Source organism: Arachis hypogaea, chromosome 2, assembly GCF_003086295.3.
Source record: "Arachis hypogaea cultivar Tifrunner chromosome 2, arahy.Tifrunner.gnm2.J5K5, whole genome shotgun sequence".
NCBI lineage: Eukaryota > Viridiplantae > Streptophyta > Magnoliopsida > Fabales > Fabaceae > Arachis > Arachis hypogaea.
The window spans coordinates 44,175,778-44,199,355 of record NC_092037.1 but is presented as its reverse complement, the minus strand read 5'-3'; the positions used below and the strand labels follow the sequence as shown (position 1 = coordinate 44,199,355).

Sequence of the window (23,578 nt, the reverse complement as noted above, 5' to 3'; positions counted from 1 at the left end):
CGTCACAAAGTATGTAATTCAGATCTGAAAATGTCATGAGGTACAAGAAATGTCTGTAAAAGTTGTTTAAATAGTAAACTAGTAACCTAGGTTTACAGAAAATAAATAAACTAAGATAATTGGTGCAGAAATCCACTTCTGGGGCCCACTTGGTGTGTGCTGGGGCTGAGACTAAAGCTTTCCACGTGTAGAGGCCTTTCTTGGCGTTAAACTCCAGGTTATGACGTGTTTTGGGCGTTCAACTTCGGATCATGACGTTTTTCTGGCGTTTAACTCCAGACAGCAGCACGAACTTGGCGTTTAACGCCAAGTTACGTCGTCTATCCTTGCGCAAAGTATGGACTATTATATATTGCTGGAAAGCCCTGGATGTCTACTTTCCAACGCCGGTGAGAGCGCGCCAATTGGACTCCTGTAGCTCCAGAAAATCCATTTCGAGTGCAGGGAGGTCAGGATCCAACAGCATCAGCAGTCCTTTTTCAGCCTAAGTCAGATTTTTGCTCAGCTCCCTCAATTTCAGCCAGAAAATACCTGAAATCACAGAAAAACACACAAACTCATAGTAAAGTCCAGAAATATGATTTTTGCCTAAAAACTAATATTATTTTACTAAAAACTAATTGAAACATGCTAAAATCTACATGAAATTACCCCCAAAAAGCGTACAAAATATCCGCTCATCAGTGTTGTGATGAGCGGATAATTTATACGCTTTTTGGCATTGTTTTTAGTATGTTTTTAGTATGATCTAGTTAGTTTTTAGTGTATTTTTATTAGTTTTTAGTTAAAATTCACTTTTCTGGACTTTACTATGAGTTTGTGTGTTTTTCTGTGATTTCAGGTATTTTCTGACTGAAATTGAGGGTCCTGAGCAAAAATCTGATTCAGAGACTGAAAAGGACTGCAGATGCTGTTGGATTCTGACCTCCCTGCACTCGAAGCGGATTTTCTGGAGCTACAGAAACCCAATTGGCGCACTCTCAACGGCGTTGGAAAGTAGACATCCTGGGCTTTCCAGCAATGTATAATAGTCCATACTTTGCCCGCGATTTGATGGCCCAAACCGGCGTTGCAAATCAGCCTCAGAATTCCCAGCGTTTAACGCTGGAACTGGCATAAAAATTGGAGTTAAACGCCCAAACTGGCATGAAAGCTGGTGTTTAACTCCAGAAAAAGTCTCTACACATGAAAGCTTCAATGCTCAGCCCAAGCACACACTAAGTGGACCCAAAAGTGGATTTTTACGTCATTTACTCATTTCTGTATACCCTAGGTTACTAGCTTACTATTAATAGGATCTTTTGACATTGTATCTGGACCTCATGACACTTTACACGTTTCTTTGTGTACTTTCCACGGCATGAGTCTCTAAACCCCATGGTTGGGGGTGAGGAGCTCTGCTGTGTCTTGATGGATTAATGCAATTACTACTGTTTTCCATTCAATCATGCTTGCTTCCATTCTAAGATATCACTTGTTCTTAAACCGGATGAATGTGATGATCCGTGACACTCATCATCATTCTCAACTATGAACGTGTGCCTGACAACCACCTCCGTTCTACCTTAGATTAAGTAGATATCTCTTGGATTCTTTAATCGGAGTCTTCGTGGTATAAGCTAGAACTGATGGCGGCATTCAAGAGAATCCGGAAGGTCTAAACCTTGTCTGTGGTATTCTGAGTAGGATTCGATGACTGAATGACTGTGATGAGCTTCAAACTCCTGAGGGCTGGGCGTTAGTGACAGACGCAAAAGAATCACTGGATTCTATTCCGTCCTGATTGAGAACCGACAGATGGATAGCCGTGCCGTGACAGGGTGCGTTGAACATTTCCACTGAGAGGATGGGAGGTAGCCACTGACAACGGTGAAACCCTTGCATACAGCTTGCCATGGAAGGAGCCTTGCGTGCTTAAAGAAGAAGACAGTAGGAAAGCAGAGATTCAGAAGATGGAGCATCTCCAAAACCTCAACTTTTTCTTCATTACTGCAAAACAAGTACTTATTTCATGTTCTTTTACTTTTCACAATCAATCTTGATAATTATTGATATCCTGACTAAGATTTACAAGATAAACCATAGCTTGCTTCAAGCCGACAATGGCAAATTTTATATCATTTTGAAGCCCCAGATGTTAGCTTTCCAACACAACTAAAACCGCCTCATTTGGACCTCTACAGCTCAAGTTATGGTCGATTGAGTGCGAAGAGGTCAGGCTTGACAGCTTTGCAATTCCTTTATTTCTTCATGAGTTCTCCCACTTTACATGTTTTTCTCCTCACTGCTTCCATCAAATACTTGCCCTATGAACCTGAAATCACTTAACAAACACATCAAGGCATCGAATGGAATTAAAGTGGATTAAATTTAGCTATTTTAAGGCCTAAAAAGCATGTTTTCACACTTAAACACAAATCTAGGGAGAATTACAAAATCATGCTATTTCATTGAATAAATGTGAGAAAAATTGATAAAATCTCCCAAATTAAGTACAAGATAAACCACAAAATTGGGGTTTATCACTTTACATCCCTGCTGATTTCATAATCCTAGACATTGGGAAGGAGGAGGATGAATCCATCATCCTTGGCAGACCATTGATAAACCCAATTTGTAGGGTTTATCTTGTATTGATTTTAGGGGATTTTATCACCTTTTACCCACATTTATTCAATGAAATAGCATGGTTTTATATATTCTCCTTTAATTGTGCTTAAGAGTGAAAACATGCTTTTTAGGTCTTAAAATAAATAAATTTAATTCACCTTGATTCCATTAGATGCCTTGATATGTTTTTTAAGTGATTTAAGGTTTAGGAGGCAAAGATTGGATCAAGGGAATGAAGAAAGAAAGCATGAAAAGTTGGAGAACTCATGAAGAAATGAAAGAACCGGAAAGCTGTCAAGCCAACCTCTTCGCACTTAAACAACCATAACTTGAGCTACAGAGGTCCAAATGATGCGGTTCTAGTTGGGTTGGAAAGCTAACATCTGGGGCTTCGAAACGATATAAGATTTGCTATGGTTAAATCGCGAATGGTGACGTGTACGTGCATAGTACGCGCACGCGCCGTTGCTGCCACCTGGTTCACTTAAAGCAAAACGTGGCCAGCGAATTCTAAAGCCTTGTGGGCCTAATCCAACTCATTTCTGATGCTATTTAATCCAAGGAATGAAGAGGAAAACACATGTTAGTTACCATTAGTTTATTTCCACACATTAGGATTAGTTTAGAAGTAGTTTCTAGAGAGAGAAGCTATCACTTCTCTCTAGAATTAGGATTAGGATTAGGATTAGTTCTTAGATCTAGGTTTTAATATTTGCTTTCTTATACTTCTACCTTTCAATTCTTTGTTGTTACATTCATCTTCTTCCATTCCTTTGTTGTAATTTCCTTTATGTTGTTCTTATGCTTTGTTGTAGATCTACTATTGTTCCTTCCATTTTCTTTCAATTCAATAAGAGGTAAATCATAATAATTGTTCTTCTTTGCTTTTCTATTGTTGATCTCTTGCCTTTGTAGTTAGATCTCTCTTTAATTCTTGCAATTTATGTTGTTTACTTTTATTGCCTTTTATGTATTTGTTGAAATGCCTCTTCTAGATATAGTGTAGATTTTGTTCCTCTTGGCCTAGGTAGAGTAATTAGTGACACTTGAGTTATCTAATTCCTTTGTTGATTGGTAATTGGAGAGATTGCTAATTGGTTTGGAGTGCACTAAAGCTAGTCTTTCCTTGGGAGTTGGCTAGGACTTGTGGCTCAAGTCAATTCATCCACTTGACTTTCCTTTATTTAGTAAGGGTTGACTAAGTGGTAGTAATGGACAATTCTCATCACAATTGAGAAGGATAACTAAGATAGGACTTCTAATTTTCATACCTTGCCAAGAGCCTTGTATAGTTGTTAGTTTATTTTCATTGCCATTTACTTTCATGCCTCTTATCAAAACCCCAAAACAACTCAAACCAATAACAAGACACTTTATTGTAATTCCTAGGGAGAACGACCCGAGGTTTGAATACTTTGGTTATTAATTTTAGGGGTTTGTTTTAGTGAGAAAAAACTTTTTGTATGAAAGGATTATTGTTGGTTTAGAAACTATACTTGCAACAAGAATTCATTAGTGAATTTCTAAGCCGTCAAAAATCCAATCATCAAAATGGTGCCGTTGCCGGGGAATTGCAATAGTGTTATGTTATTGGTTATTGTATATATGTGAATATTGTGAATAGCTTGCTTTTTAGATTGCTTGTTAGTTTTTGCTAGTCTTAGTATTTTGTTTCATTATTTCTTATTAGTTTTTGTTTCTTATTTTCTCTTGCTACCATGAATTCTCATTTTGGCTATGAGTGTGATTACAATTATGTTGTAGGTGATGAGAGCTACAATGAGGATGTGTATCAAGGATGGGACAATCAAAGGTGCGAGGAGCAATGCGCATATGATCAATCTTTATGGCAACAACCCCCACCAATGCACTATGAAGAAGAGCCATTTTTTGATGCATATCAATCCAATGGCTATGGTGAATCTCCTTGTGATTTTCAAGAACCACCACCAAATGCCTATGAGTCATATCCTCAACATGGACCTCAACCACACTCACAAGCCTATTTTCAACAAATACCTCCATATGACCATGATCCTTACCCACCATACCAACCTCCTTTTGAACCATATGAGCCATACATGGAACCACAATTCCAAGATTACTACTCCCAAGAACCACCTCAATACACACCACCACCTTACCAAGAAGAACCACCTTCCTATAATGAACCCTTTCTCCAAGACAATGAACCCTCTTATCCACTCCAATCCTCAATGGATGAAATTCTTAGCCTTATACTTCAAGGGCAAGGAAAAATGCAAAGGGAGACACTAGAATTTATGGCTACCTTGACCAAGGTAGTAAGCATTTTAGCCTCCCAATGCTTGAGCACTCAAAGCACTCCCATGGTCACATGTGGAGAATCAATTAAAGAGCATAGCATGAAGGAGAGATTGGAAACCCCGATGGAAAATGAGGAATGCCACTTTGTATTAGAACAATTGGAGAAGCCTATGATTATTGAAGAAAAGGAAGAAGTGGTTGAAGACTTAGGAGATGCGGAACTTCAATGGGAAGCTAAAATCAAAGAAAATCCCTCCAAGAAGAGTAAATTTGATGTTGAGGAGGAATGTGCACAACCTCCGAGGCATATTCTATATGAAGACTTGGAGAGAATGAAGCAAGAATTGAGTTCCCTTGGTGATGAAGATCATGCATCCAATCTTCTTGGTGAAGAATCCTTTGAATTTGAAAAACCTTCTCCCAATGAATTTAAAAGTGATGTGGAGGTAGATTTCTCTCAACCTCCCATTTATGACTTGAGTGATGGAGAAGAGTTAGATGAAGTTGATGAACAAAGGATTGAGAATGAAGAAGCTTGTGAAAAGGTGGAGGCAATCAAGGACGAAAACAAGGGAGTGGAGCTTACTAGCACATTGGAAATACCTCTCCCCAAGCCACCACCATCCACTCTCTCATTCAAGTGGGTAAATTCCTTATACTCAAGCTTTATTATTCCCCTTGAATATGGTTTGCTTGAAACGGATGGTCAACTTAGATATATTTGTGGCTTTAAGAGTAAAAAGGAGATGGTTAGTGGTTGGAAGCATCATCCTAGGTTCATTATGGTCACATGTCCAAAGCTTGATAGCAAAGGTTGGTGTATAACTAGAGTACATGGGTCTAGAAGGATGTTTGGTCACTTTGTTGAGAATTCACCTTGCTCACCACCCACATGGATTAATGATAATCAACTTGGAGATGGGTGTGAAGACAAAATATGGGATCCGGGAACACATGAGGATCAACATTGGGAGCCCATGGTTTGTGAAGAACTCCGTCAAAGCTTGGAGATATTAATCTTGAATGATGGAGCTTATTGGAAGTCCAAGCATTGGTGGAAGTTCCAAGATGAGTACAAGCACAAGCCACCTTGAGAGAAGCTCCCCAAAAGTCCAACTTAAGGACAATAAACAAAAGTGCTAGGTGGGAGACAACCCACCATGGTAACTTCTTTTCATTTTCTCTTTTTGTAAATATTGGTAAAATTAGTTTAATTTCGTGTTTTGTTTAGTTAGTTGAGTATATTTGGTAGTTTAGTATGTTAAATAAGGTTTTATGTTGTTTTGGTAGCTGTTTGGAGGTTTGGAATGCTTGGATTGGTGCAAAAACATAGCAAAAAAATTTTTGAAAAACAAAGCACCATCCACGCGTATGCGCACCGTGCGCGTACGCGTGCATCAAGCGTTTTTGACCATCCACGCACATGCGTACATGGCGCGTACGCGTGGACTGAGAAGTTCCACATTCCATACATTTTCCAGAGAGTTGTGCTTACGCCGCGCCAACGTTGTGCCTCTGGCACAAACACCACTTGCGCGCACGCGCACATGACGCGTACACGCCACTCTCGAAATAAGCCATCGACGCGCGCGCGCCATGCGTGCGTACGCGTGGATGTCCTTTCTTCCATCCATTTCTCTTCTTCTCCTCTTTCCATTTCTTTCCTTCTCCTTTCTTCTTTCCTTCTTCTACCCCTCATCCAACACTTCCAAACACCATGGATAACCATTTATTTTAGTTAGTTAATTAGTTAGTTAGTTAGTTTGTTAGATAGCTTTAGTTTAGTTTTCATTTTATTTTCTCCATTTTCATTATAAGTGTTGGCTTATTGATCTTGTTTACTACACATTGTTTCCTCTTATTGTCTAAATGCTATTTTAGCATGAATGTTTTTTGATAATCTTTGTTGGACTATTTAATTGAGGTTATATTTTGCTACTTGGTTTTGAGTTTTTCATGCTTACCTTTTAAGAATACCAAGTGATGAGAATTGCATTTGAGCATGTAACTCTTTTGAATTGCATGTTGTAGCTAGCCACCATGTGATTTGAGCCTTATTCTGTGATTAGGCAATTTCTTGATGGATGATGATGTGCATTTACCTTAATGCATTGTATTTCATGATCATATGCATCCATATGTTTTAGCTTGAATGCTTCCATGCTTCTCTAATGCTTGTTTTACCTTACAAGCTTACTTAAAGCATCTCAAGCACACTAGGATAAGTGAAGTGCATGCTTCTTTTGTGACATAACTTTTAGGCTAATGTGTGTTCTAAACCGCGCAATTTAGAATTCACACACCTACTTGTCATCAATGTCACACTAATTCACTCACTCATTTCTAGTGATTTACCTCATTCCAACAATGTATGCTTCCATGCTTTTATATCTTCTCCTCTTATGGTGTTATATTTTTGTCTTTCATGACGAATGCACCACAAGCAATAACGGAAGCAAGACTAAGAACACGTAGCAATCCGGAGAGTTGCCGTACCCCCTTGCTCATCTTTGAGTGCACCGAGGACGGTGCAAACTTTTAAGTGTGGGGAGGTGTCCGACCGGTCGGCGATTTTGGGTGACAAAATTCTAATCCCAACACTTTTGCATTTCATTCTAGGATTTTAGGATTTTTACTTGGATTTTCTTAATTTTTGCATATGTATACACAATAAGCTTAGTCAAAATAATGAAAATTTTCAAGGATTTCTATCTATAGGGCACCAATTGATTTGAGTGAAAACTTTTCATTAAACTTGCTTGAATTATATATCTTGTGGATCATGTTTTTGAGCTAAGAACACAAGCTTGTGAGATTTGAGCCTAATGGTGTGGTTACATCTTATAACCACTTATTTTTCCTTCTTATGTGCATTATTCTCTTTCTATAATTGTAATCTTTGATTTGTTTGATTCTTTATGTCCATTATTTTGTGTATTCATGCATTTATATGATTGAGGCCATCATTTCATTAGCTCACTTACCCAAATAGCCTTACCTTTTATCTTCCTTTGTTAGCCAATTTTGAGCCTACGATTAACCCACTTGGTTCTTTAATTTAGCACATTACAAGCCTTAAAGCGGAAAACAATAAATGTCCTTATTTGGATCTTTGATTAGCTTAGGCTAGTGTGTGTGAGTATCATTCAAGTGTGGAAACCTTGGGACATTGGGTGAATAAAAGGGTAGTTTTGTATTATTATTGGAAATATTGGGAATTGGGTACATACTCATGTATTGATCAAATGTAAAACCTTATGCATTGAGGTTCTTGTATATAGAAAGAAAAAAATGATATAAACAAAAGAAAAAGAAAAGAAAAATAATATGGAAAAGAAAAAAAGAAAAAAATAGAAAAAGAAAGAAAAAGAAGAAAAAGAAAGAAATAAAAAGGGGACAAAATGCCCCAAAGCAAAGTGTAGCTCAATAAAATCAATGCATGAGTGTTGTGAAATGAAACGAAATTGCATGAGTATGTGAAAAAGTGAGAAATGGGTAGCTAGGTTAGCTTTGAAATTGTATAGGATGTCATAGGTTAGGTGGGAAGTTTAAGCTTATCAAAGATTCAAATTTCAAGCTCACTTGACCAAATATGCATCCTACCTTGACCCTAGCCCCATTACAACCAAAGAAAAGACCTCATGATATATGTATGCATGCATGATGGTGCACGAGATTGCAATCACACTTTTTGCAATCCGCACAACTAACCAGCAAGTGCACTGGGTCGTCCAAGTAATACCTTACGTGAGTAAGGGTCGATCCCACGGAGATTATTGGTTTGAAGCAATCTATGTTTATTTTATTAATCTTAGTCAGGATGTCAATAAGGTTATTTGAATTTAATTGTAAGAAGTAAAAGTGTTTGGGATAAGTAATTGTTACTTTATTAATGAAGAATATGTTGGGGTTTTGGAGATGCTTTGTCCTTTGAACTTCAACTCTTCCTTGAAATCCTTTTCCACACGCCAGGCTCCTTCCATGGCAAGCTGTATGTAGGGTGTCACCATTGTCAGTGGCTACCTCCCATCCTCTCAGTGAAAATGGTCCAGATGCTCTGTCACAGCACGGCTAATCAGCTGTTGGTTCTCGATCATGCTGGAATAGGATCCATTGATCCTTTTGCATTTGTCATCACGCCCAGCAATCACGAGTTTGAAGCTCGTCACAGCCATTCAATCCTTGAATCCTACTCGGAATACCACACACAAGGTTTAGACTTTCCGGATCCTCAAGAGTGGCCGCCATCAATTCTAGCTTATACCACGAAGATTCTGATTAAGGAATCTAAGAGAAGCTCATTCAATTTGATGTAGAACGGAGGTGGTTGTCAGGCACACGTTCATGGATCTGAGGAAGGTGACGAGTGTCATGGATCATCACCTTCTTCATGTTTAAGCGCGAATGAACATCTTAGATAGGAACAAGCGTGTTTGAATGGAAAACAAAAGTAATTGTATTAATTCATTGAGACGCTGCAGAGCTCCTCACCCCCAACAATGGAGTTTAGAGACTCATGCTGCCAAAAGGTACAATTTCAGATCTAAAATGTCATGAGGTACAAGATAAGTCTCTAAAAGTTGTTTAAATAGTAAACTAGTAACCTAGGTTTACAGAATATGAGTAAACTAAGATAATTGGTGCAGAAATCCACTTTTGGGGCCCACTTGGTGTGTGCTGGGGCTGAGACTAAAGCTATCCACGAGCTGAGGCTTTTCTTGGAGTTGAACTCCAAGTTATAACGTGTTTTGGGCGTTCAACTCCGGATCATGACGTGTTTCTGGCGTTTAACTCCAGACAGCAGCATGTACTTGGCGTTGACGTCGTCTATCTTCGCGAAAAGTATGGACCATTATATATTGCTGGAAAGCCCTGGATGTCTAATTTCCAACGCCATTGAGAGCGCGCCAATGGGACTCCTGTAGCTCCAGAAAATCCATTCCGAGTGCAGGGAGGTCAGGATCCAACAGCATCAGCAGTCCTTTTTCAGCCTAACTCAGATTTTTGCTCATCTCCCTCAATTTCAGCTAGAAATTACCTGAAATTACAGAAAAATACACAAACTCATAGTAAAGTCCAGAAATATGATTTTTGCCTAAAATCTAATAATATTCTACTAAAAACTAATTAAAACATACTAAAATCTACATGAAATTACCCCCAAAAAGCGTATAAAATATCCGCTCATCACATGACATATTTGTTGATTGTTAGAAGAAAAACAAATCTTAGAAAGCATGATTAGGAGAGAATTGAGAGAATCAACCCTAAATACTTGAGCGAATAGAGTGCAAACACTACCGGTGAGGGTTCGATTGCTCAATTACATGTTTCCACCCATGATCATCTCTTTTCATGCAAGTTTGTAAAAATATTTAATAGCTCAATTCAATTGTGGAGTAGACTTGCTAGTCCTTAGCCCTTGTGCATATATGCTTCTTGGGAATTGATTTATTTTGACCAAGCAATTGTATTCATTTAGATAGTTGCATATAGGTAGATTGCATCGCGCATTTAGTTAGTTCCCATTGAATAAATGCCATACCCTTACTTCATTCTTGGTTTAAGCATGAGGACATGCTTGGTTTAAGTGTGGGGAGGTTGATAAACCCAATTTGTAGAGTTTATCTTGCATTGATTTTAGGGGATTTTATCACCTTTTACCCACATTTATTCAATGAAATAGCATGGTTTTGTATATTCTCCTTTCATTGTGCTTAAGAGTGAAAACATGCTTTTTAGGTCTTAAAATAAATAAATTTAATTCACCTTGATTCCATTAGATGCCTTGATATGTTTTTTAACTGATTTAAGGTTTAGGAGGCAAAGATTGGATCAAGGGAATGAAGAAAGAAAGCATGAAAAGTTGGAGAACTCATGAAGAAATGAAAGAACCGAAAAGCTGTCAAGCCGACCTCTTCGCACTTAAACGACCCTAACTTGAGCTACAGAGGTTCAAATGATGCGGTTCTAGTTGGGTTGGAAAGATAACATCCGGGGCTTCGAAAAGATATAAGATTTGCTATGGTTGAACCGCGAATGGTGATGCGTACGCGCATAGTACGCGCACGCGCCGTTGCTGCCACCTGGTTCACTTAAAGCAAAACGTGGCCAGCGAATTCTAAAGCCTTGTGGGCCTAATCCAACTCATTTCTGATGCTATTTAACCCAAGGAATGAAGAGGGAAACACATGTTAGTTACCATTAGTTCATTTCCACACATTAGGATTAGTTTAGAAGTAGTTTCTAGAGAGAGAAGCTCTCACTTCTCTCTAGAATTAGGATTAGGATTAGGATTAGTTCTTAGATCTAGGTTTTAATCTTTGCTTTCTTCTACTTCTACCTTTCAATTCTTTGTTGTTACATTCATCTTCTTCCATTCCTTTGTTGTAATTTCCTTTATGTTGTTCTTATGCTTTGTTGTAGATCTAATATTGTTCCTTCCATTTTCTTTCAATTCAATAAGAGGTAATTCATAATAATTGTTCTTCTTTGCTTTTCTATTATTGATCTCTTGCCTTTGTAGTTAGATCTCTCTTTAATTCTTGCAATTTATGTTGTTTACTATTATTGCCTTTTATGTGTTTGTTGAAATGCCTCTTCTAGATATAGTGTAGATTTTGTTCCTCTTGGCCTAGGTAGAGTAATTAGTGACACTTGAGTTATCTAATTCCTTTGTTGATTGGTAATTGGAGAGATTGCTAATTGGTTTGGAGTGCACTAAAGCTAGTCTTTCCTTGGGAGTTGGCTAGGACTTGTGGCTCAAGTCAATTCATCCACTTGACTTTCCTTTATTTAGTAAGGGTTGACTAAGTGGTGGCAATGGACAATTCTCATCACAATTGAGAAGGATAACTAGGATAGGACTTCTAATTTTCATACCTTGCCAAGAGCCTTGTATAGTTGTTAGTTTATTTTCATTGCCATTTACTTTCATGCCTCTTATCAAAACCCCAAAACAACTCAAACCAATAACAAGACACTTTATTGTAATTCCTAGGGAGAACGACCCGAGGTTTGAATGCTTCGGTTATTAATTTTAGGGGTTTATTTTAATGACAAATAATTTTTTGTATGAAAGGATTATTGTTGGTTTAGAAACTATACTTGCAACGAGAATTCATTAGTGAATTTCTAAGCCGTCAAAAATCCAATCATTAACCATTCCTAGCCACAGCAAAGCTGTGATTGATGTTGACAGAGGAGAGTTGGTCTTTCAATTGAATGAGGACCACCTTGTATTCAAGACTCAAGGTTCTCCTTCTTTACACATAGAGATGAAGCATGAAAAGCTTCTCTCAATACAGAGTCAAACAAAGCCCCCACATTCAAACTCTAAATTTGGTGTTGGGAGGTGGTAGCGCGAAATTGTGAACAATACTTTTCACAACTCTCATAATCCCCGGTCATGAACCCCAAAAAACTTGGTGTTCAATACCATGGCATTACACAACTTCGCACAACTAACCAGCAAGTGCACTGGGTCGACCAAGTAATAAACCTTACGCGAGTAAGGGTCGATCCCACGGAGATTGTTAGTATGAAGCAAGCTATGGTCATCTTGTAAATCTTAGTCAGGCAAACTCAAATGGATATGATGATGAACGAAAATAAACAATAAGATAAAGATAGAGGTACTTATGTAATTCATTGGTAGGAACTTCAGATAAGCGCATGAAGATGCCTTCCCTTCCGTCTCTCTGCTTTCCTAATGTCTTCATCCAATCCTTCTTACTCCTTTCCATGGCAAGCTTGTGTAGGGTTTCACCGTTGTCAATGGCTACCTCCCATCCTCTCAGTGAAAACGATTGCATATGCTCTGTCACAGCACGCGGAATTCAGCTGTCGGTTCTCGGTCAGGCCGGAATAGAATCCATCGATTCTTTTGCGTCTGTCACTAACGCCCCGCCTGCTAGGAGTTTGAAGCACGTCACAGTCATTCAGTCATTGAATCCTACTCAGAATACCACAGACAAGGTTAGACCTTCCGGATTCTCTTGAATGCCGCCATCAGTTCTAGCCTATACCACGAAGATTCCGATTAAAGAATCCAAGAGATATTCACCCAATCGAAGGTAGAACAGAGGTGGTTGTCAGTCACATGTTCATAAGTGAGAATGATGATGAGTGTCACGGATCATCACATTCATCAAGTTGAAGAACAAGTGATATCTTAGAACAAGAACAAGCGGAATTGAATGGAAGAACAATAGTAATTACATTAAAACTCGAGGTACAGCAGAGCTCCACACCTTAATCTATGGTGTGTAGAAGCTCCACCGTTGAAAATACATAAGAACAAGGTCTAGGCATGGCCGAATGGCCAGCCTCCCAAAGTGATCAAAAGATCTAAAGAAAAAGGTTCCAAAGATCAAAAAAGATTCATTCCAAATACAATAGTAAAAGGTCCTACTTATAGAAAACTAGTAGCCTAAGGTTTACAGAAATGAGTAAATGACATAAGAATCCACTTCCGGGCCCACTTGGTGTGTGCTTGGGCTGAGCAATGAAGCATTTTTCGTGTAGAGACTCTTCTTGGAGTTAAACGCCAGCTTTAGTGCCAGTTTTGGCGTTTAACTCCCATTTTGGTGCCAGTTCCGGCGTTTAACGCTGGGATTTCTGAGGGTGACTTTGAACGCCGGTTTGGGCCATCAAATCTTGGGCAAAGTATGGACTATCATATATTGCTGGAAATCCCAGGATGTCTACTTTCCAACGCCGTTAAGAGCGCGCCAATTGGGCTTCTGTAGCTCCAGAAAATCCACTTCGAGTGCAGGGAGGTCAGAATCCAACAGCATCTGCAGTCCTTTTTAGTCTCTGAATCTGATTTTTGCTCAGGTCCCTCAATTTCAGCCAGAAAATACCTGAAATCACAGAAAAACACACAAACTCATAGTAAAGTCAAGAAAAGTGAATTTTAACTAAAAACTAATAAAAATATACTAAAAACTAACTAGATCATAATAAAAACATACTAAAAACAATGCCAAAAAGCATACAAATTATCCGCTCATCACAACACCAAACTTAAATTGTTGCTTGTCCTCAAGCAACTGAAAATCAAATAAGATAAAAAGAAGAGAATATGCAATGAATTCCAAAAACATATATGAAGATCAGTATCAATTAGATGAGCGGGGCTTTTAGCTTTTTGCCTCTGAACAGTTTTGGCATCTCACTCTATCCTTTGAAATTCAGAATGATTGGCTTCTTTAGGAACTTAGAATCCAGATAGTGTTATTGATTCTCCTAGTAGAGTATGATGATTCTTGAACATAGCTACTTATTGAGTCTTGGCTGTGGCCCAAAGCACTCTGTCTTCCAGTATTACCACCGGATATATACATGCCACAGACACATAATTGGGTGAACCTTTTCAGATTGTGACTCAGCTTTGCTAAAGTCCCCAACTAGAGGTGTCCAGGGTTCTTAAGCACACTCTTATTGTCTTGGATTACAACTTTATTTTTCTTTTCTTTCTCTTTTTTTTTTCGTTTTTTTTTTTTGGATAGTAATGCTTTTTCTTGCTTCAAGAATCATTTTAATGATTTTTCAGATCCTCAGTAACATGTCTCCTTTTTCATCATTCTTTCAAGAGCCAACATTCATGAACCACAAATTCAAGATACATATGCACTGTTTAAGCATACATTCAGAAAACAAAAATATTGCCACCACATCATAATAATTAAACTGTTATAAAATTCAAAATTCATGCAATTCCTTCCTTTTCAATTTAAGCACGTTTTTATTCAAGAAAGGTGATGGATTCATAGGACATTCATAACTTTAAGGCATAGACACTAAGACACTAATGATCACAAGACACAAACATAGATACACATAAGCACTAAAATTCGAAAAACAGAAGAATAAAGAACAAGGAAATCAAGGAACGGGTCCACCTTAGTGATGGCGGCTCTTCCTTCCTCTTGAAGATCCTATGGAGTGCTTGAGCTCCTCAATGTCTCTTCCTTGTCTTCGTTGCTCCTCCCTCATGATTCTTTGATCTTCTCTAATTTCATGGAGGATGATGGAGTGTTCTTGGTGCTCCACCCTTAGTTGTCCCATGTTGGAACTTAATTCTCCTAGGGAGGTGTTTAGTTGCTCCCAATAGTTTTGTGGAGGAAAGTGCATCCCTTGAGGAATCTCAGGGATCTCATGATGAGTGGGGTCTCTTGTGTGCTCCATCCTCTTCTTAGTGATGGGCTTGTCCTCATCAATGGGGATGTCTCCCTCTATGTCAACTCCAACTGAATAACAGAGGTGACAAATGAGATGAGGGAAGGCTAACCTTGCCAAGGTAGAGGACTTGTCCGCCACCTTATAGAGTTCTTGGGCTATAACCTCATGAACTTCTATTTCTTCTCCAATCATGATGCTATGGATCATGATAGCCTGGTCTATGGTAACTTCGGACCGGTTGCTAGTGGGAATGATTGACCGTTGTATAAACTCTAACCATCCTCTAGCCACGGGTTTGAGGTCATGCCTTCTCAACTGAACCGGCTTTCCTCTTGAATCTCTCTTCCATTGGGCGTCCTCTTCACATATGACTGTGAGGACTTGGTCCAACCTTTGATCAAAGTTGACCCTTCTAGTGTAGGGATGTTCATCTCCTTGCATCATGGGCAAGTTGAACGCCACCCTCACACTTTCCGGACTAAAATCCAAGTATTTCCCCCGAACCATAGTAAGATAATTCTTTGGATCCGGGTTCACACTTTGATCATGGTTCTTGGTGATCCATGCATTGGCATAGAACTCTTGAACCATCAAGATTCCGACTTGTTGAATGGGGTTGGTAAGAACTTCCCAACCTCTTCTTCGGATCTCATGTCGGATCTCCGGATATTCACCCTTTTTGAGTGAAAAAGGGACCTCGGAGATCACCTTTTTCAAGGCCACAACTTCATAGAAGTGGTCTTGATGCACCCTTGAGATGAATCTTTCTTTCTCCCATGACTCGGAGGTGGAAGCTTTTGCCTTCCCTTTCCTCTTTCTAGAGGTTTCTCCGGCCTTGGATGCCATAAGTGGTTATGGAAAAACAAAAAGCAATGCTTTTACCACACCAAACTTAAAATGTTTGCTCGTCCTCGAGCAAAAGAAGAAAGAATAGAGTAGAAGAAGAAGAAATGAGGGGAAAGGGAATGGCTTTTGTTTTCGGCCAAGAAGGGGAGAAGTGGTGTGTATGTTGTGTGAAAATGAAGGAGTGAAAGAGGGTTTATATAGGAGAAGGGGAAGGGTAGGTTCGGCCATTTGAGGGTTGGTTTGGGTGGGAAAGTGGTTTGGGTGGGAAAGTGGTTTGAATTTTGAATGGTGAGGTAGGTGGGGTTTTATGAGGGATGGATGTGAGTGGTGAAGAGAAAGATGGGATTTGATAGGTGAAGGGTTTTTGGGGAAGAGGTGTTGAGGTGATTGGTTAATGGGTGAAGAAGAGAGAGAGAGTGGTAGGGTAGGTGGGGATCCTGTGGGGTCCACAGATCCTGAGGTGTCAAGGAAACGTCATCCCTGCACCATATGGCATGCAAAATCACGTTTTGAGCCATTTCTGGTGTTAAACGCCGGGCTGGTGCCCATTTCTGGCGTTTAACGCCAGCTTCTTGCCCATTTCTGGCGTTTAACGCCAGTCTGGTGCCCCTTTCTGGCGTTAAACGCCCAGAATGGTGCCAGACTGGGCGTTAAACGCCCAACGGCTAACCTCACTGGCGTTTAAACGCCAGTGGGTGCGTCCTCCAGGGTGTGCTGTTTTTCTTCCTGTTTTTGCTTTTTTTCATTGATTTTGTGACTTCTCATGATCATCAACCTACAAAAAACATAAAATAACAAAAGAAAATAGTTAATTATAAAACATTGGGTTGCCTCCCAATAAGCGCTTCTTTAATGTCATTAGCTTGACAGAGTACTCTCATGGAGCCTCAGAATTGCTTAGAGCTATGTTGGAACCTCCCAACACCAAACTTAGAGTTTGAATGTGGGGGTTCAACACCAAACTTAGAGTTTGGTTGTGGCCTCCCAACACCAAACTTAGAGTTTGACTGTGGGGGCTCTGTTTGTCTCTGATTTGAGAGAAGCTCTTCATGCTTCCTCTCCATGATGATAGAGGGATATCCTTGAGCCTTAAACATAAGGGATTCTTCATTCACTTGAATGATCAACTCTCCTCTATCAACATCAATCACAGCCTTTGCTATGGCTAGGAAGGGTCTGCCAAGGATGATGGATTCATCCATGCACTTCCCAGTCTCTAGGACTATGAAATCAGTAGGGATGTAATGGTCTTCAACTTTAACCAGAACATCCTCTACAAGTCCATGGGCTTGTTTTCTTGAGTTGTCTGCCATCTCTAGTGAGATTCTTGCAGCTTGTTCCTCAGAGATCCCTAACTTCTCCATTACAGAGAGAGGCATGAGGTTTACACTTGACCCTAAGTCACACAAGGCCTTCTTGAAGGTCATGGTGCCTATGGTACAAGGTATTGAAAACTTCCCAGGATCCTGTCTCTTTTGAGGCAGTTTCTGCCTAGACAAGTCATCCAGTTCTTTGGTGAGCAAAGGGGGTTCATCCTCCCAAGTCTCATTTCCAAATAACTTGTCATTTAGCTTCATGATTGCTCCAAGGTATTTAGCAACTTGCTCTTCAGTGACATACTCATCCTCTTCAGAGGAAGAATACTCATGAATGGCAGAAGTAAGTCCAATGGAATCTCTATGGTCTCAAGTTGAGCCTCAGATTCCCATGGTTCCTCATTGGGGAACTCATTGGAGGTCAGTGGACGTCCATTGAGGTCTTCCTCAGTGGCGTTCACTGCCTCTTCTTCCTCCCAAAATTCGGCCATGTTGATGGCCTTGCACTCTCCTTTTGGATTTTCTTCTGTATTGCTTGGAAGAGTACTAGGAGGGAGTTCAGTAATTTTCTTGCTCAGCTGACCCACTTGTCCTTCCAAATTTCTGATGGAGGACCTTGTTTCAGTCATGAAACTTTGAGTGGTTTTGATCAGATCAGAGACCATGGTTGCTAAGTCAGAGGTATTCTGCTTAGAACTCTCTGTCTGTTGCTGAGAAGATGATGGAAAAGGCTTGCTATTGCTAAACCTGTTTCTTCCACCATTATTGTTATTGAAACCTTGTTGAGGTCTCTGTTGATCCTTCCATGAAAGATTTGGATGATTCCTCCATGAAGGATTGTAGGTGTTTCCATAGGGTTCTCCCATGTAATTCACCTCTTCTATTGAAGGGTTCTCAGGATCATAAGCTTCTTCCTCAGATGAAGCCTCCTTAGTACTGCTTGGTGCATTTTGCATTCCAGACAGACTTTGAGAAATCATATTGACTTGTTGAGTCAATATTTTGTTCTGAGCCAATATGGCATTCAGAGTGTCAATCTCAAGAACCCCTTTCTTCTGACTAGTCCCATTGTTTACAGGATTTCTTTCAGAAGTGTACATGAATTGGTTATTTGCAACCATTTCAATCAGTTCTTGAGCTTCAGTAGGCGTCTTCTTCAGATGAAGAGATCCTCCTGCAGAGCTATCCAAAGACATCTTGGATAGTTCAGAGAGACCATCATAGAAAATACCTATGATGCTCCATTCAGAAAGCATATCAGAAGGACACTTTTTGATTAATTGTTTGTATCTTTCCCAAGCTTCATAGAGGGATTCTCCTTCCTTCTGTCTGAAGGTTTGGACTTCCACTCTAAGCTTACTCAATTTTTGAGGTGGAAAGAACTTTGCCAAGAAGGCATTGACTAGCTTTTCCCAAGAGTCCAGGCTTTCTTTAGGTTGTGAGTCCAACCATGTTCTAGCTCTGTCTCTTACAGCAAAAGGGAATAGCATGAGTCTGTAGACCTCAGGGTCAACCCCATTAGTCTTGACAGTGTCACAGATTTGCAAGAACTCAGCTAAAAACTGATGAGGATCTTCCAGTGGAAGTCCATGGAACTTGCAATTCTGTTGCATTAGAGAAACTAATTGAGGCTTAAGCTCAAAGTTGTTTGCTCCAATGGCAGGGATAGAGATGCTTCTCCCATAGAAATCGGGAGTAGGTGCAGTAAAGTCACCCAGCACCTTCCTTGCATTGTTGGCATTGTTGTTTTCGGCTGCCATGTGTTCTTCTTCTTTGGAGAATTCGGTCAGGTCCTCTAAAGAGAGTTGTGCTTTGGCTTCTCTTAGCTTTCTCTTCAAGGTCCTTTCAGGTTTAGGATCAGCCTCAACAAGAATGCCTTTGTCTTTGCTCCTGCTCATATGAGAGAGAAGAGAACAAGAAATGTGGAATCCTCTATGTCACAGTATAGAGATTCCTTGAAGTGTCAGAGGAAAAGAAGAGTAGAAGACAGAAGTAGAAAATTCGAACTTTGTCAGAGGAGATGGAGTTCGAATTTTGCATTAAGGAATAGTGTTAGTCCATAAATAGAAGGATGTGAGAAGAAGGGAAGTGATTTTCAAAAATTAAGTAAAAATTTTGAAAACATTTTTGAAAAACATTACTTAATTTTCGAAAATGAAAGTGGGAAAGAAGTGAAGTGATCTTTGAAAAAGATTTTGAAATTAGAAATCAAAGAGATTTGATTGAAAATTATTTTGAAAAAGATGTGGTTAAGAAAATATGATTGGTTTTAAAAAGATGTGATTGAGAAGATATGATTTGAAAAACATTTTAAAAAGATTTGATTCTGAAAATTAAAAACTTGGCTAACAAGAAAAGATATGATTCAAACATTAAACCTTTCTCAACAGAAAAGGCAACATACTTGAATTGTTGAATCAAATCATTAATTGGTAGCAAGTATCTTTAAAGATAGAAAGAAATCAATTTTGAAAACATATGATTGAAAAGATATGATTTGAAAAAGATTTGATTTTGAAAAACTTTGAAAACTGAAAAAAAAATTGCATTGAAAAACAGAATCTTTCCCCTTGTGCCATCCTGGCGTTAAACGCCCAGAATGGTGCACATTCTGGCGTTTAACGCCCAAAACTATACCTTTTTGGGCGTTAAACGCCCAACCAGGTACCCTGGCTGGCGTTTAAACGCCACTGTCCTTCTTCACTGGGCGTTTTGAACGCCCAGCTTTTTCTGTATAATTCCTCTGCTGTATGTTCTGAATCTTCAATTCTCTGTATAATTGACTTGAGAAGACACAAATTAAAATATTTTTGGATTTTTAATAATAAGGAAAAGTCAAAATGCAACAAGAATCAAATAACAATGCATGCAAGACACCAAACTTAGCAGTTTGTATACTACTGACACTAATGAGAATGCATATGAGACACACAAATACTCAAGTCAAGAGAATTCAAAGATTAGAGTAAGAAATCATCAAGAACTACTTGAAGATCCTTAAGACACATGAATGAATGCATGCAATTGACACCAAACTTAAAATGAAACACTAGACTCAAACAAGAAACATACAATATTTTTGGATTTTATGATTTTGTAATTTTTTTGTGATTTTTCGAAAATTAAGTGGAAAAAGGTATCAAAATTCTCAATGAGAATTCTAGGAATCAGTGCAATGCTAGTCTAAGACTCCGGTCTAGGAATTAGACATGGCTTCACAGCCAGCCAAGCTCTCAAAGAAAGCTTCGGTCCAAAACACTAGACATGGCCAGAGGCCAGCCAAGCCTTAGCAGATCACTGCTCCAAAAGCAAGATTGATAAAAATCAACAAGCTCTTGTGATGATAAGTTGAAACCTCGGTCCAATGAGATTAGACATGGCTTCTCAGCCAGCCAGACTTCAACAAATCATCATGAAACTCTAGAATTCATCTTTAAGAATTTCGAAAAAAAATTCCTAATCTAAGCAACAAGATGAACCTTCAGTTGTCCAAACTGAACAATCCCCGGCAACGGCGCCAAAAACTTGGTAGCGCGAAATTGTGAACAATACTTTTCACAACTCTCATAATCCCCGGTCATGAACCCCAAAAAACTTGGTGTTCAATACCATGGCATTACACAACTTCGCACAACTAACCAGCAAGTGCACTGGGTCGTCCAAGTAATAAACCTTACGCGAGTAAAGGTCGATCCCACGGAGATTGTTAGTATGAAGCAAGCTATGGTCATCTTGTAAATCTTAGTCAGGCAAACTCAAATGGATATGATGATGAACGAAAATAAACAATAAGATAAAGATAGAGGTATTTATGTAATTCATTGGTAGGAACTTCAGATAAGCGCATGAAGATGCCTTCCCTTCCGTCTCTCTGCTTTCCTACTGTCTTTATCCAATCCTTCTTACTCCTTTCCATGGCAAGCTTGTGTAGGGTTTCACCGTTGTCAATGGCTACCTCCCATCCTCTCAGTGAAAACGATTGCATATGCTCTGTCACAGCACGCGGAATTCAGCTGTCGGTTCTCGGTCAGGCCGGAATAGAATCCATCGATTCTTTTGCGTCTGTCACTAACGCCCCGCCTGCTAGGAGTTTGAAGCACGTCACAGTCATTCAGTCATTGAATCCTACTCAGAATACCACAGACAAGGTTAGACCTTCCGGATTCTCTTGAATGCCGCCATCAGTTCTAGCCTATACCACGAAGATTCCGATTAAAGAATCCAAGAGATATTCACCCAATCGAAGGTAGAACAGAGGTGGTTGTCAGTCACATGTTCATAAGTGAGAATGATGATGAGTGTCACGGATCATCACATTCATCAAGTTGAAGAACAAGTGATATCTTAGAACAAGAACAAGCGGAATTGAATGGAAGAACAATAGTAATTACATTAAAACTCGAGGTACAGCAGAGCTCCACACCTTAATCTATAGTGTGTAGAAGCTCCACCGTTGAAAATACATAAGAACAAGGTCTAGGCATGGCCGAATGGCCAGCCTCCCAAAGTGATCAAAAGATCTAAAGAAAAAGGTTCCAAAGATCAAAAAAGATTCATTCCAAATACAATAGTAAAAGGTCCTACTTATAGAAAACTAGTAGCCTAAGGTTTACAGAAATGAGTAAATGACATAAGAATCCACTTCCGGGCCCACTTGGTGTGTTCTTGGGCTGAGAAATGAAGCATTTTTCGTGTAGAGACTCTTCTTGGAGTTAAACGCCAGCTTTAGTGCCAGTTTGGGCGTTTAACTCCCATTTTGGTGCCAGTTCCGGCGTTTAACGCTGGGATTTCTGAGGGTGACTTTGAACGCCGGTTTGGGCCATCAAATCTTGAGCAAAGTATGGACTATCATATATTGCTGGAAAGCCCAGGATGTCTACTTTCCAACGCCGTTAAGAGCGCGCCAATTGGGCTTCTGTAGCTCTAGAAAATCCACTTCGAGTGCAGGGAGGTTAGAATCCAACAGCATCTGCAGTCCTTTTTAGTCTCTGAATCAGATTTTTGCTCAGGTCCCTCAATTTCAGCCAGAAAATACCTGAAATCACAGAAAAACACACAAACTCATAGTAAAGTCCAGAAAAGTGAATTTTAACTAAAAACTAATAAAAATATACTAAAAACTAACTAGATCATACTAAAAACATACTAAAAACAATGCCAAAAAGCATACAAATTATCTGCTCATCAGGAGGCCACAACCAAACTCTAAGTTTGGTATTGGGAGGCCCCAACCATGCTCTGATATCTGTGAGGCTCCATGAGAGCCCACTGTAAAGCTATTGACATTAAAGAAGTACTTATTGGGAGGCAACCCAATTTTTATTTATCTATGTTATTTTATGTTTTTTTTAGGTTGATGATCATGTGGAGTCACAAAAACAACTGTAAAAATCAAATAAAATTCAAAAATAGCATTAAAAATAGCACACTCTGGATGATAAGCTTACTGGCGTTTAAACATCAGTAAGAGTAGCAAAATGGGCGTTAAACGCCCAGTCTGGCACCATTCTGGGCGTTTAATGCCAGAAATAGGCACCAGACTGGTGTTTAACGCCAGAACAGAGCACCAACCTGGCGTTAAACAACATGAAAGGTATAAAAGCTGGCATTTAACGATAAAAACAAGCAGCATTCTAGCGTTAAATTCCAGGATTGCACAATAAGGGCGTTTTGCATGCCTAAATGGAGCAGGGATGAGAAGTCCTTGACCCCTCAGGATCTGTGGACCCTACAGGATCCCCACCTACCCCACCTCTCTCTCTCCCCCTCACACATCTCTATAACACTCCACCCAAAACACCACTCACCAATTAAATCCTATCTTCTTCCTTATATTCTCTTCACCAATCACCTCCAAATCTCTTCCCTAAAAACCCCACCTACCTCACTTTCAAAATTCAAACACTTTTACCTCCCAAACCCACCTAATTCCATTCGGCCACTCTCCTTCTCTACCCCTATATATACCCCACTTTACTCCTTCATTTTCACACATCACAAACACTCTCCTACCCCCTTGGCTGAACCTTTATCTCCCTCCATCTCCTCCATTTTCTTCTTCTTCCCCTTCTTTCTTTCTTCTTTTGCTCGAGGACGAGCAAACCTTTTTAAGTTTGGTGTGGTAAAAGCATTGCTTTTTGTTTTTCCATAACCATTTATGGCACCTAAGGCCGGAGAAACCTCTAGAAAGAGGAAAGGAAAGGCAAAAGCTTTCACCTCTGAGTCATAGGAGATGGAGAGATTCATCTCAAAGGTCCATCAAGACCACTTCTATGAAGTTGTGGCCAAGAAGAAGGTGATCCCTGAGGTCCCTTTCATGCTCAAGAAAAATGAGT

General features: G+C 39.5%; 1 non-coding gene across 1 annotated transcript; it reads left to right on the top strand.

Moving 5' to 3' along the window:
* The first annotated feature begins 18,493 nt into the window (after nt 1–18,493).
* LOC112765870 (small nucleolar RNA R71) lies at nt 18,494–18,601 on the top strand. Its single transcript, XR_003183948.1, has one exon. It is a non-coding gene; the product is annotated as a small nucleolar RNA R71 (small nucleolar RNA).
* Nucleotides 18,602–23,578: the final 4,977 nt, after the last annotated feature.